This window comes from Carassius carassius, chromosome 38 (genome assembly GCF_963082965.1).
Source record: "Carassius carassius chromosome 38, fCarCar2.1, whole genome shotgun sequence".
Classification (NCBI taxonomy): domain Eukaryota; kingdom Metazoa; phylum Chordata; class Actinopteri; order Cypriniformes; family Cyprinidae; genus Carassius; species Carassius carassius.
Window position 1 is genome coordinate 12,084,299 of NC_081792.1, and position 13,317 is coordinate 12,097,615.

Genomic DNA, 13,317 nt, shown 5'->3' on the forward strand with positions numbered 1-13,317 from the left:
CATTCTTACCTCTCTTCACCTTTACACTCATCTCAAAGGGAATTTCAGATGAAACGTATGCAGCTGTCATGGTCATTGTCAGTTTCACTTAAAGCCTATGTAGTTTTCCAGGATCAGTGGAAGTAGGTTATTCCCCAGCAGGTGCTTTTGGCTTTGAGAAGATGAGGCTCAACCAGCGGAAACATCTCTTTACTGAGAGCACTGGTATTGGCAATTTTGTGGTTTGTTGAAATAGTTGAGTTTTAAGGAGTGAATGCATTTACTCATCCTCATGTTGTTTCAAACCTGCATGACTTTGTTTTTTTGTGAAACGTAAGGAGATGTTTAGCAGAAAGTTCATGCAGCTTTTTTCCATGTAAAGTTAATCTGCATTCAATCCTCCACCAACGCCGTCTCTCATCATGTTGCTGGTTAGCCTCTGGTCTGTCTGTGCACGTTCATGTGTTTTGGAAGAGGCATGGTTTTGGAGAGTGATTTGCATTGATGGGTGGGATATCATGCTTTCAAATAGTGGTCGACCGATATGTGTTTTTTGACAGCCGACGCCGAAGTCGATATCTTGAAAAGCAGGGGAGCCGATAGCTGATATAAAGCCGATTTAAATGTATTATTATTATTATTATTATTATTATTATTATTATTATTAATATTTAAGAAATTTGAAATCATTTGACAATGGATTAAAAGATAAATGTGTAAAAGAAACATTCTTATACTTTAAATTACAGTATTTTTCACAAATAAATAAATATTTGATACAATTATAATATAAATATAAAAGTAACCACTGTAACCAACAGGGCACTAAGTATTCTGGGAAGTTTGTGTGCACTGGAAATCATATTTTCAAATAAAGGCAGGGTAACCCTCATTTTACATACAGTACACAGTGAAAATGACATGAATATGACAGTGGGCAAATGCATAAAGTGCAGTATAATTTAAAATCACGAGTTTAAAGTTTAAAGCATTCAATTCACACAGACTGACCATTACACAGAGAACACGCAATCATGCTGGATAAAAATGCACACTTCACAAGATTTCACAGCTGGATTCGACTGAGTTTGCAAGGTTTGTGAAATTAAATGTCCATTAGTCAGTCAAAGATTTGTTTAAGTTATATAAATGTGTATTTGCTTAATGCTGGCGGCAAATGAGAAAGTATTATAATGTGGGACTTTCTATTACTAGGCCTAATATAAAAGAAATTGTTATAATAGTTTCTGTATACATTAATTCCTTTGTTTAACCATTCTATCTGATTATAAGATAGACTTCTATCCGTATTAGGCAGAACTGTTAATGACAACGACGAATAAGAGAGAGAGTGTGAGCACTGTGTACGCTCAAGCCATCAAAATAAAAGTCCTACCTCGAACACATCGGCCAAGCAGAAAAACTTATCGGCCGATGCCGATATTTAAAAAAATTCAAATATTGGCTGATATATCAGCCTTGGCGACATATCGGTCGACCACTACTTTCAAAGCTAGCTTGCTATTGCTACCCTACCTTTAATGTGCCTCATGAAAAAATTATTACACATTTTGAGAATTACTATAAGCTACTTTTATCAGAAATTAGCAGGCACAATTAAATAGGGATGCACCAAATTTCTGGCCGCCGAAAATTTTCACTGGACAGAATAGATTAATCTTTATGCACAAGCAGATGCTAAAAGTAATTTAAAATATTTTAGAATAAGTAATTTTCGATTTCGTTTTTTGGCCAACTGCATCCTGAATTTCTGTTTCGGCACAGAATTTTCATTACAGTAAAAGCTTAATAAAAAAGACTAAATTAGCACAACATGATTAGCACTGTAATTTGTGTTGTATTACCTTAGCATTAAATTACAGAAAACTAGTTAATACTGCTGTACAAATGCTTCTATTTCAACGGCTGAGCCAGTGTGATCAATCTCTAGATATTTTTTTCTTCTTTTGTAAGGTCATAGAAACACATTTTCTTTTTCATTTGCTTTTGAAGCTAATGTGAAATTCAAAAACATGCATTTGTCATAGTTTCCTTTCCCCACTATAGAAGTTTACCTGACTATGTTCTTCTTCTGAGAACCCTGGAATGAGAAAAGTGTTCACAACTCTTAAAAACTCCCTTAAATAATAATAAGAAAAATTGGAAGACCCAACATTTTCTGGTCAGCACTTTATAAAAGATATTAGATCTCTCACCATATGATAATTAAAGTGTTCCTGAGCTCATGTTGGGAAACTGCAAATCTAACAGGAGATGCTTGAGGCAGAATTTTTTATGAATAAACATGTTTCTTCTCGAGCCAATGTTTTACTACTGAAGTTTTTTTTTTTTAATGCATGTTTTAATTCAGTGTATGTTTGATCGAGAGAGACAGCATGTGTTTCAAAACGCCTTTAAACTGAGGTGAAACATTCCCAATCTGTCCAGATATATTCATCATCATCATTCTTAAACATTAATCAGGGCATTAATGAGCTGGTAATGACGTGCTTTCTCAGCCTCTCGGTTTTTCATTCTGCTCCTCACGTCTAGAATCTCAGCCAGCCTTTTTAGTCTGCAGGGTTTTCCTGATTTATTTATTTTTTCATGTTCTTAAAACCTTTTGAGATGTTCAAAGGCTATTCATTGATATGTCTTTGACTTCTGAGGCAGGTTTTCACTTCATAATTTGGTCTACTGTCTTAAAGTTGATCTCACAGTAAGATTAATTGGTGGGAAATGTAAAGAGGCTTGGAACGTGGTGTCCTGACTTCTTTCCAAAACATCGGCCTCTATCTTTGCGTTCTGATTGGTTTAGATGTTTCCCTTTGAAACAAAATACGATAACCTGCCAGTAACGTCTGTGGAAAACAAAAATGACTCCTCTCAGGACTAGATGCCTTTATAATCCACAGTCATTAGATTTAATGTAAAAAAATCATTATTTATTTTGCAGTTGTTTTGACGGTCAGTTCTCTTCTCAGTCCAGCAGTTTCATTGACCTGTTCACCCTGTTGAAAGTGCTTCCTCAGCTCTGTTTCTTTCCCCTTGTTGTTTGGATTGTCTCGTCAGTGATGAACAAGGGTTGAATTTGTCATATTTAGATAGAAAAAGGCTTTCTGACAGGAAAGCTTAGAACTCCCTGCCTGCTTGAAGACGAAAGACAGAGGGGGAAATTTATTAATGTATACAGAAAATATTGTGATTGCTTATATAGTAGTAATAGAAAGACAAACATTATAATACTTTCTTGTTTGCCGTCAGCATCAAGCAAATATGCATTTATATAATTTAAACAATCTTTGAATGACTAATGAACATTTAATTTCACAAACCTTGCAAACTCATCTTATCACATGGATTTTATTTCTGGAACCAGTGCGATGTCTGTCTGTATTTAATGTGCAAATCTGAATATGAAAGACATGCATTTCCTTCCAGAATGGCTAGAGATCTCCTGCTGCCTTCCTGTCTTCCAGTCATGTTTTATTGATGCTCCTTATTGTCAGACTTTAAAGAGGTGATATAATGTTTTGAGTCATCAGTGGTCCAGTTCAGGCCACCATACTTCTGCAGACTTGTCCTTAATTAATGCGATTAAGTCAATCGATCAGAGTGTTTAGGAGACAGTTGGAGCTAAATCCCCTGCTACCTAATGGAGACTGCAGGACGGAGCGGGATTGTGTGTGTACAAGGAATGTACGCTAATTTGCTGTAGCCAGTGATCAACTTTAAGGATTTTTTCAGCTGCCCTACAGTTGGCATAAAAACATGTACATGATCAATGAGTGTAAAATGCAGCTTGACCCCAAACTCTCACACTAACCCCAAGCCAGCAGGCTTTCGTTATTGTTGACCCATGTTAGCATTTGGATTGTTTTCCTCACATTGTTATAAATGTTTCTCCTTCTCCTTTCTCTTTTTCTCTCTTTCCTTCTTGCTTTGCAGAATTTAAACCGGGATAAAACCTTCCAGATGGACAGCGATGGCAATCAGGTGTTTAAAGGATACCGTATGGTTGTCTGCACTTTTTTTGTGACCCATGTGTCTGTCTTAGGTCATGTGTTTTTGTGTCGGAGCCCAAAGTGCAGTCAGTGAAATGAAAGAAAGGTGAAAGTTTCTGGCTTCTGCTCTGGAACAAACTCATTTTAGATTAGATTTGATTCCTTCTGACTGTGCTTTGTGCAGAAGCTCTGCCTGTGAAGCGGTGCAGGCAGGCAGGTGTAATCACAGCCTCCATCTGCTGTGGTGTTTTCAGGTTACACACCCCCCCAATCACAGAACTGGCAGGTGCTAGTGGCAGAGAGGGCATCATTTTTGGCATTGTACTGTAATACAGTACTTGTTCATTTATGTGGCAACTTAATGTGGCTTGAGAACTTAATGTGGCTTTGACTTATTTTAGATATTCAGTACTATATTATCTTTTGAGTTTTTTTTTGTTTGTTTGTTTTGGAGAGAAAAACATATAAATAAACATTAATTAATAAGATAGAAAACTTTATTCAGACATTTAATTGGTAAAAAAAAAAGCTATTTCAGTTAAATGCTGTTCTTTTATTTGATTCTGCAGTGATCCTTTCATCAAAAAATGTCACACTTTCTACAAATATGACATTTTTCTTGAGCAGCAAACCAACATATTAGAATTATTTCTAAAGGATCATGGGACACTAAAAATGTGCTGAAAATTCAGCTCAAAGAATCCTCCTTTTCCCGCATGAGCACTGTGACTCAACCTGTCTGGAGCAGCATGTATGCTGACTCCCACATATTATATAGGCAGACATGTTAGTTTGTAGAGCAGATAAACCTGTATAAATCTGCACCTACACTCTCCACTATAACAGTCTCTCTCCTCCAGGACAGAAATCTGGTGACATGTTTGTCTGTGTCTATGGACGGGACCCTCCTGCTGTCCGGCTCCAATGACGAGACTGTCAGGATGTGGGACGTTCAGAGCAAACAGTGCATATGGTCCATCAACCACAAGGGTAAGCATCAAGCTCTTTCCTTCTCTCTGTATGATTCCCTTGTCTACATTCTGGATCTGCTCTATGTACATCCTTCAGTGTTCAGCCAGGCTCGATGACTCTTCCTTTCTCTCTGGCAGCTTGACCAGTCTGCCTGTAGCTGACGTGCCATTAGACACCTGCGTCTTTTTCAGTTTAGGTGTCTGATCTCTTGTGCTTCGGCCGTGACTGGCTGGCAGTAGCGCAGGAATGATGAGATTCTGCAGTGATAGTGACACAGCGTGCTCTGTTTTGGTTCTGATCCGTGAATACATTCTGTCAGCGCCGCTCTGGTTTGACAGTAGTTCACCCTCCAAGGAACACAAAACAACCTTATTTTCCTGTTCGGGTTCCCTGGGTTAGATTTTTCTCTACCTTCATTCTGTCAGTTATGGGAACAGTGAAAAATGGAATATGGAAAAGTTCTAGGACACCTGAGTAACCAATTTAAGCAATTCCAAAGTCAACATGAAGTCACTATTTTTCCTTCTTGGCTTTCTTTTTCTTGTTCCTGGTCTTATTGAGTCCAGTTCATGAGTGTGCATTATTACTGTCAAATAAAAAACAAGCTTTTCCCCTGAAAATACTTTTCTTTTTAGCTAAAATTTGGTTAATGCCATATAAGTATTTTGGCTATATTTGATACGTCAATATAAAAAAAATCTAAATGGTCTATAACAAAGTACCAAAAAAAACCACACACATTAATACTGTTAAAAAAAATAATTGTTATGTGGGCCTAATAATTTAATAATAATTTTTGTTTCAAATGGATGAAGAACAGGCTGCTAGCCTATATAATTTGTGCAATAAGTGAACTTATGTATGGGGACAGCTCAAGGGCAATTTGTTTTTGCGATACACCAAAACTTATATGACAATTCATTTTTTTGGGATGACGTCATCACGCAAGTTTTTGGCTGTCTTGACCTTATGCCCCCAAAATATCATAATATTTGTATTTTTTTATTCAGAACAAGAAATTAATCATAGAACAGTTGCAATCACTGTATGCAGTATTTTTTATTTTATTTACATATTTAAAATATGTTTTGAATGAATGAGTCAGCCTTTGAGTGAGTCAGTGTGAAGACCTTGGCAGTTCTGATGGACTACTGAATTCTCTCTCATTTTTCTCCCGTGAGGTAAAATCACTAATTAGCTCGCTTCATTCTTTCAACATACAGATGAGCTTTGGTCGTCCTGGGCTACAGGCAGGAGGATGAAAGAATTTTTCCATTAATTTAATTCCGGCACACTCTAGAGAAACTCACATTGCCAGATTGCATTGCACAGCCACCATTCCTCAACATGTTGTGTTATTTTCAGTATTGCTATTGAGCTGTTTCTCAACACAAAAAATCACACAAAACAAAAAAAATCTATTGCTGGAAAACTCTGAGGTAATTTGTCAAATGTGGAGGCGAAGGGCAAACGTTATTGCAATCTGCAGAATCAGGCTGATGAATGAGTTTTCATTCTCAGCATTGTTGCCCTGGTGGTCAATGAGGCTGAAAGACCACAAATGTCAGTTCCCTTTGAGCAGGCTAGAGCTTTTTAAAGACCTCTGAGGGTTTTTTAATTGAGCAAATTAGCACCAAATTATTGTGATAACCCTTAGCCTCTAGTTCATTATCTGTGCTCTCAATTTAAGAAAAGAGGGTGAGCGAGTGAGTGGGGCTGTGGGGCTGAAGCAGATTTTGATTCCTATGTTCTCAGATTGAGGCAAGCTAAATTACCCCGTTGAATTTGAGGGCCTTTGATCAAATACCTGCTGTAATTATACAGCTCTGAGAGGTTTAGAGGTTTTAGTTAATAACCAATGCTCTATGTGTCAGACTGACTCCCTGATTCTGAGAATTTTGTGTTATTGGAATTGCTTTTTCTGAGAAATAAACGATCTCATGGCGGTTCAAAGGTTTTGTGCAATCTATTCAAATCCTTACTGGGGATGGGCCATGATGGGCCAATCAAGTCATTTTTCAACAACCAGTCTAATCTATTTGTCTTATGTAATTAACATGTCCAGTTGGGATAAGATGACCTGTGAAATCAGCCTATTTCTACATATGTGTACATATATCTCACTGGTATCATGTCTTACTGTCTTGACAAGCAACAATTGATAAAGGTGCACCCAACTTTACCAGATGGCACCATTTATCGGTTAACCTGATATTTAAGAACTGATAACAGTTTATGTGAAAAAGTGTTAATATCGGTAAAATAATGGTAAGTCCGATCATTGCCTATCTTTACTATTGTGCATGAAAACTCTTAATATCGGCAAGTAATATTGGTCTCTCTCTACTAATGTGTATGAATTTAAAACACTGTTTTAAATAACACAATTTATTGTAGAACCCAACATTTAAGAACCGATAACATGCAAAAAGTCAATACAAAGTGACACAAAGTCAGTCCTGTTGGTGTCTGATATCAGTAAACTTGATATTTATGAACTGATAGTAGATTGTGTGGAAATATGGCAACATCAGTAACAACTAGACAAGCTAATTATTGTCTACTTCTACTAATGTGAATGAATTCAGAGCACTTTTTTAGATGGCATTATTCATGGGTAAACCCAGCATATAAGAACTGATAATCAGTTACACAGAAAAGTCATAGTGATTTAAAAAAAAAAAAATAAAAATAAAAATTGGTCAAACGATTGTGATCTATCTCTGCAAATGTGTTTGAATTTGAAACTTTAGATGGCACAAGCTAGAGGTAAATTCCAAATTTAAAGGGATAGTTCACAGAAAAATGAAAATTATGTCTTTAATGACTCACCCTCATGTCGTTCGAAACCCGTAAGACCTCGTTTATTTTTGTAACACAATTTAAGATATTTTAGATTTAGTCCTAGAGCTCTCAGTCCCTCCATTGAAGCTGTGTGTACGGTATACTGTCCATGTCCAGAAAGGTAAGAAAAACCTCATCAAAGTAGTCCATGTGACATCAGAGGGTCAGTTAGAATATTTTGAAGCATCGGAAATACATTTTGGTCCAAAAATAGCAAAAACTACGACTTTATTCATCATTGTCTTTTCTTCCGTTGCTGTTGTGAGAGAGTTCAAAACAAAGCAGTTTGTCATATCCGGTTCGCGAACAAATCATTCGATGTAACCGGATCTTTTTGAAACAGTTCACCAAATCGAACTGAATCGTTTAAAACAGTTCACATCTCCAATAAGCATTAATCCGCAAATGACTTAAGCTGTTAACTTTTTTAATGTGGCTGACACTCCCTCTGAGTTAAAACAAACCAATATCCAATACACTGACTGAACTGCTGTGAAGAGAGAACTGAAGATGATACCAAGCCGATCCAGATAAACGATGAGCAGAGGTCTTATGGGTTTGGAACGACATGAGGGTGAGTTATTAATGACATCATTTTCATTTTTCGGTGAACTAACCCTTTAAGGACCAAACAGAAATTTTTATGTGAATCAATGTAAGACTAGAGAAGTGTTAGCATCAGTAATAAAAAAAATGAGTTGCGACAGTTTAAGAAACAAGTGTTAATTATAAAACAAAAAACAAAAATGGTCAAACCACTTATCGATTAATTTCTAGTAATTTATTCATTTGACCATAAATTTAATTTATGAATTTTTTTAGTCTTGCATGTCATGAATCTCTTTATTTGAGTTTGTGTTGATTCCAATTCTTTTAAGAGGCAGGGTCAAAAAAAGTTTAGTATATTTTAAATGATCTAGCTAAGCAACGGTCTTTCTGAAGGAAATAGTCTGACCGTCTCCATCAATTTTAATTCTATGAACTTTTTATGAATTTAACAATGAATTTCTCACAGGGCTGTTTTCAACTACAATATAAACATCAAATCTATGAACTTGAATATAAATATTATAAATTATGAATATATTTCCACAGGGGTACACTTTCCTCAAGAGTTTTATTTTTGAAAACCTCATGAAAACACATTTACACACGAGTGTATGATGCTGCAGGTACTTGAACATGTAACCGTGCTCCCACTGAAGGGCTAACCTGGTGCAGAATGGCAAATAAACAATAATAGGGCCTGTGAAATCCGTTTTATTTTTTCCCAAATTCAGTTTTATTTTATTCCAAATTCCATTAAAATTTTTATGGATTCCATTATTTTTTCGTTTAAATTTTTCTCCACTCCTTTTTCATCGTTAAATTAAGTTGTATTAATCAAAAAGCAAGTCTAATTCATTAAAATCATAAAACTTCTACATTTTCACATCAATTTATTAAAAGTTTTACAAAAAATTACATATTTATGGACCTATGAAATGTTTTATTTTTTAATCACCATATGTTTTATTGTTACCTAATTCGTGTTTTAGCATGTCTAATTATTTAAATGCATAAAAACAACTTATATTTATTCAATTTTTTCCTTAAAATAGCCATATGAAATGTTTTTCCCCCTCAGAAATTCTGTTGTGTATTTGCATTTTTCTGGTTATCAAATGAAGGCATAAAACATTAATTTAATTGATTTTTTAAAATTGAGCAAACTTTATTAACAAAGGGGAATTACTACTAAAAATAAAACATGGAAAGGAATGTTGTGTGATTTAAACCTTTAAAAAAATTGTTTGATTCTTTTAGTAGTAGTAGTAGTATATAGGCTATGTGTACATTCTGCTGAACATTTCTGGCAAACACTTGTCTTTAAACTAAACCTGACTTTTATTTTGACGGGTTGACGCGAATACCTTTACAGCTCTGTAACATACAGTTCACTGTATGTGATGATGCTAGTTTTACTCAAATCAAACGGTCAAATGCTCATGAAGTGACTTTCAGAACAGTTCTGGAGATGTTCCTAATGTGTTTACGTCCTCATTTAGTGAGAGGAAAGACGCTGAAATCACCGCGAGCATCACGCTCGCTTCCGTGTGTTTAATGAATCAAGCCACGCTTCTGCGCCATTCATTAACACAGACACGCAGAACATGCAGGATTCATATTTAAATAGACTTTTCCGGCATTATATTTACAGATATAAGTCCATATCCTGATTTGTTGTAAGTGCAATGACCAACTTTTGATTAATTAATTAAAAATTTGGCAAATTCCGTGACATTCTGCGTTAAACTGTAAATTCCGTTTTTATGACTGGATTCCGCGATTCCGTGCGCCTTTTCTGCATCGCGGAAATCATAGGGCCCTACAATATGAAACAACTTATAAAACCCAGTCTAGATTAGCAGCAGGTACAGTATAAAATCAGAAACAGTTTTTGTTTAGGAAAATGATCATATCTGCCTTCTCAGGCAGGATGCGTGAGCGTTCTGGACAGATAACGTTATTATCTCCTTCTGTGGATAAAACACGTTCGCTGGGTGTAGAAGAAGCTTGAACACATAAATAGGAGAAAGAAGAGGCAGCGGAGGACGGTCGGCGCAGCGTGTCAAAGACGGGGCACATATTTATTTCTACTCCTTGAACTCAGAGGTGCTTTATCATGTTCGACATGCACCCTCCTATGCACGAAACAATCTTGATGCAAATGTTGCATGTTGCCGAGATTTCTTTCCATTTAGGAAAGTGAGGCCACACTTAGGACCACCGACGCACGCTATCCAAGTTCGACTCGCTCGGTTATGCCAATACTTCTGGTGGACGCTTCTTCGTTAGTGTTCAGCGGTTTCTTCTTCTTCCGATCGGCAGACTAGGAATCGAAACTAGGATTCGAAATTTTTACTTTTGAACGATTCCGGGAAAATCGCAAATCTAGTCCTGGTTCCAATCGATACTCGATACCCAAGCCTACTTGTGGGAAGTGCATCCCAGGACAGGGTGCAAGCATGTTGACTGCTTCTCCGAGTGAAGTGGGTCCTGTGTACTCACTGTAGCTGGACGAGGGGCAACGATTTTCTGATTATGACTTTTGATCATAGATGCAACTAAACCCAGTTTCATGCCTCATCTCCAGACGCTGCTGATACCCCACTCCTCCTTTTATCTGTCTTCATTAAAGCCAGCAGGCGGCCTGTCAAATGACATAGTGAAAAGAGATTGACCCAAACAAATACCTCAGCCAAAACTGCTAGAACTGTCGTTTACAGACATTTCGTGTTCAGAAGGCTGAAAGACATAATTGTTTTTGTTTTTGTTTGCTTTATGTGTAGCTTAATAATAAGTCCCTCTTAAGGAAGTTCAGAAATTGACAAAGATAGGGCTGATTCATATGGCCAAAAATATTATCATGATATTTCCGCATCATATATAATGTCGATATTTATCATTATTCGTTTACAGTTAATGGGTAAAGAAATGCTTTTCACATGTTGCACATTAAACTTTAACAGTTTATATATTGTACCTAAAACATAACGAATTAATTTAAAACAAAATATATATTTTTTTTTTTTGTCAAATATGTTGATGCACAAAAGAACTGTAAAAATTAAAACATGGAAAAAAAGTATTTATTTCTTAAAAATAATAGTAATGTTATAATTATATTTAGAAGTACATTTTAGTATACAATAGTAATATATTTCTATCATAATTTCTTCAAGTTAAACCAAACTATTATTTTGTCGGTTGGTTGTGAAGATCTTTGAGTTTCAGTGTGTTTGATAGTTTTTTCTCAAATGAAATAGTGTAAAGCTGGTGAAGTGACTCTCAGAACAGCTCTAGAGATAAAGCGCACATTCATGTCTGAATATTTGAGACATCAGATGCTGAAAAGACTGTGAGCATCACGTGTTTGAGTTCGTGTTGTAGATGAAACTATATCACTCAATCACACAGAGACACGCAGAATATGCAGACTTATTAGCCACATGTGCTGACTGACTGTTGTCACATCTGCTGTGTGAATGGCTGTTAGATTAATGCATAGTGATTAAAATATCCAGAGCTTATCCTCGTTAACAACAACAAATTACATCGCCATCTCTATGATAATGCAGGATTTAAAAAAAATAATTTAAACCTTTATTCTTGACCTTACTTTGTGAAGGTGGGATGTTGTAGTGGTTAAGGTGTAGGAGGAAATCAAAAGGGCTCCTGGTTCCATACCCGCAAGGAGCAAGCCATGAGGCTCACTGTTGTGCCCTTGAGCAAGGCACTTATCTCAGGATGCTCCATGGGGATTTTCTCTGTAATAAGTTAATGGGAATGTTCTTTGGCAAAAGTTACTGCAGTAGAATCAACTGGCCCTGGTTGTTTGATGTGACGTGTGACAAGGAGTTTTGGGATGCTACACACAGTGTGTTAACTGAATGTCTTATGCATATTGCTCAGTACTCTCTGGGAAGACCCTGATTGGCTGACCTTACACAAGTAAGAAATCACAGTTTTTTATTTTTTATAAGAGTCAAGTAATTATTGGATTTGCCAGGTTAGTGGCTTCAGTAAGTTTTTATTTGAAGGCTACGACATTTAATTGCTCACTTGCTGTTAAGTTGTGCAGTTTTGCATAATGGAAACATATTACTTTGAATTAATATCACTTACAAATAAGAATATTACAGCAAAACGTAGTGTCCTGCTGATAAATTGGTTTCAACCTCATTAAACATCGTAGGCAATTTGTCAAAAAACTTGACGGCAATCCTATCACATGAAACTATTTGCTTATGACTTCAATTGAAATATTTAGTGAATAGAATATTTATACTCTTATTTCTCTGCCACTTCCATTCACCTATGTGCACTAACATTAAAAAATCTGGGGTCTGAGATTTTTTATGTTTGTTTGTTTGCAGAAAATTATACTTTAATTCAGAAAGAATTAAATAAATAACTCAAATGTGACAGAGAGACTTTTATAATATTACAAAATATATATATATTTCAAATAAAATATATTCTGTTTGTCAAAAAAATTGTCACAGTTTTAACCAAAATATTAAGCTTATATTGTTAGCATAACTATTTCCTACTATTTTCAACTTTTTTCAACATTGATAATAAGAAATCTTTCTTGAGCAGAAAATCAGCATATTAGAATGATTTCTGATATGATTTTTGTTGAGATTTTTTTTTCATGAGCACTGTTAATCATATACAAAGTAATGTGATTTTCATATTCAGCATGCCAAACGTCATAAAGAAACATAAAAAATAAAAGCGGAACAACTTTTAAATTAAATATATATATATATATTTTTTTTTTACAATACACCACTTGGAAAAACCAGCTGGAAAAGTGAGGCTGTTTTGAAATCATTTGAATATCTGTCACACAACTGAAAGTTAAGTTTTACTTGGTTACTCCCCAGTCATTGACTGATTAGTTCAGAAGTCATTGTGTCATGCAGAAGATGTCAAGTTTGTTGACCCCTGGTTAATTACACAGCCTGGC